Source organism: Triticum aestivum, chromosome 2B, assembly GCF_018294505.1.
Source record: "Triticum aestivum cultivar Chinese Spring chromosome 2B, IWGSC CS RefSeq v2.1, whole genome shotgun sequence".
Classification (NCBI taxonomy): domain Eukaryota; kingdom Viridiplantae; phylum Streptophyta; class Magnoliopsida; order Poales; family Poaceae; genus Triticum; species Triticum aestivum.
This window is the reverse complement of record NC_057798.1, coordinates 645,203,668-645,206,364: the sequence shown is the minus strand read 5'-3', so window position 1 is coordinate 645,206,364 and position 2,697 is coordinate 645,203,668. Positions and strand designations below refer to the sequence as shown.

The 2,697-nt window shown below is 43.2% G+C and overlaps 1 long non-coding RNA gene across 1 annotated transcript; it reads right to left on the bottom strand.

Moving 5' to 3' along the window:
* Positions 1 to 488: 488 nt before the first annotated feature.
* Positions 489 to 2,691, bottom strand: LOC123041875 (uncharacterized). The gene is made up of 4 exons (XR_006418660.1): positions 2,321 to 2,691; positions 1,882 to 2,207; positions 1,432 to 1,554; positions 489 to 1,277 (listed from the first exon to the last, which is right to left on the bottom strand). It is a non-coding gene; the product is annotated as an uncharacterized lncRNA (long non-coding RNA).
* Positions 2,692 to 2,697: the final 6 nt, after the last annotated feature.

The window sequence follows — 2,697 nt, the reverse complement described above, 5'->3', positions numbered from 1 at the left end:
TCAATATCATCTTGTAGACCATCCATCACTTTGTTTTGCCCGCAATTTTAGTATGTACAAGTACATCATCCACATAATCAACAAGATACACTTGCACAGAACAGAACAAAGAAGACAAGTTGGGAGTTGAACATCTCAAACTGATAAGGATCTTGTATATATTTTCTAAAATGATTCCTTTATAGGTAAATTTTATTGGTGACAAGATTTTGTGGAAGTTTTTTTCTAACATAATAAAACCCTTCAGCAGCTGTTGCGGTTCTTATACTTCTAACTGAATGAAGGTCATCCAACTTACATCAGAAAAATGGGATGACGAAAAGACAAATTTGGTATCAAAATATTTAGAATTTTCTCGAGATAAATGTTCTTGAGAACCATGAAACTGTGGCTTGATGGGTCCTAAATTTAAGGAGCTCTTGCGTGTGCACCACCAAACTAAGGCATATGACTTGCTGATAATAAAACTTAATCATTACCAAGCATACGGTGTTCTGGCAGCACAATACTATTGGTTAGTGCCAGAAAAGTTGCATATAGGAATGAAAATAATAACTCCTTGTCACCCTATGTGTACCACTATCAGTCTGTTCATATTACCATTATTTTTCACAGTACAAGTCTATCAACACCAATTAAGTGTTTAGTACCAAATCTGCCCTCCCAAACAAGAAGGACGACTCCAAGCTCGTAATCTTGTACTGGGTCATGTATTTGGATTATAAATCTACGAAAATAATCAACATGTAAATATGAACAATGTTTTGGGTCGATCTATTTCTTAAGAAGACAATAAATAAAATCTACCAACATGTTATGAGAAACCCGACGATGCAGCCTTCAAAAATGCAAATACAGTACATAAATTGTTGGATTTGCCACCTGAATAGCAAATTCAGGTTAGATTTTTGTGTCGACAAAAACATATCAGTTCCGGTAGGTAATATGCAGTGAAGACTCGGCGTTGCAATCATATCACACAGCCGCTACATTGCCATTACGAAAGAACAAAGCAGAGTAGAGCTAGCAGCAACTGAAAGTCTGAATACTAAAACTATCTAGCCTCTGCACCACGGCTGGTTGCTCCATCATATGAGGTTCAACAACACAACCACCACATTAAATCAGTCATCATTTACAGTTTCAGTCTTGCAAGAACATGACACATAATGAGTGGTCTGATGATTTGAGGCACTCCCTTCACCAGACAAAATGTGCGTGTGTCTAAAAAGGAATGACAGCGGCAGCACGCTAACATCATCTATAATGTGGGTCGCCTGTGTAGATGCTCAAAAATACAAGAAAATAAATACTGTAAAATTGAAAACCATCTAATCGTCCTCTCTGTCACCGTTTTTTAAGTAACTCTGTAACCACTTGATGCTAAGTATGGGTGCTAATTACAGATTGAATACACCTTCAATATTTTACCTTGTGCAAACTTGATGCATCTTTTGTCACCGATGCCACATATCAACTGTGAAACTATCATCCAGCACTGAAGATGGTCTAAGAGGAAGAGCTGCTCACCACGATAACCTCGACGGCGCTGGCCTGCTCAAAGATAGTATCAGGGTCAAAAATTGCATCCACTTGTTGTGGTCTGTATGCATCGACCAAATAATATCCTCATGCTAAGTACATTGACTCTTCATTGACATTATTGGTATACATCGACTTGCTATGGTCTGTATGTGTCAATGATATTCTTAAATTCCAATGCTGTGACATAGGACTTAAAAAAAAAATTAAATACCGACAAACATGGGTCACCTCTGTAGACGCTTAGAGATTAAGAAAATAGATAAGATGTCAAAATAAAAAGAATCATTTAAATGCCGTCTCTGTCAATGCATGATGCTAACGCCTTCAGTATTCTACCTCCTGCAGAGGAAAATATCCAAGCGCTTGATGCATCCAGGCCGATCGACTGGGAAACAAATCCCAACAACTTTTGCTAGCATCCAGCATTCAGGATGGTCTAAAAGGAAGAGATGCTCAACTCGGCAACCTCAACGACACCGGCCTGATCGAAGAGCTGCGCGAGGCACTCGCTGCTGACGTCATAGGGAAGGTTGAACACGTACACCTTGGCCTCCTCCGACGGCTCCACATACTCCTCGACCTCCTCCACACCACCACGACCTCCTCCTTCACCTCAACCACCAGCTCCTCCTCGACGATGAAATCCAGGGCCTCGTCCTCGGCTGCAAAGGAAACAGAGTAAGCTTCCAATCACAAAATCTTTTAAAAAGCTCGACATATCACCGGTTCGGTCAGCCATCCATCCTACTAAAATGGCAACTGAATGGCGGCTCACCTTGTCCTGTACACATGCCTTGGCCTCGTCCTCTGCCGCCGCCTTGTCGTGCTCGTCGTCCTCGGGGAAGGTTAGCAGGGTGTCCGAGTTGGCGACTTCCTTGGCCGGCACCGGCCCACGAGGGCATCTCCGGGCACGGCTGCTGCTGGCGGTGGCGACAGTTGCTGCTAGATAATGGGATTGTGGGACGGACATACAAAACGTACTAAAATTCAGAGGGAGGCGCTGGTCTTAGAGCCTGGCGGTGGATCGTGACAAAGACCGGGAGGAGGGCCAATGAGGTCGGGATGGGGCGGATTCGGCCGCAGGAGGTCGATTCCTACCGGATCAGGGCGAGGCAGCGGTCATTGGTGGCCATGGCTGCTCCTATAGAAGAA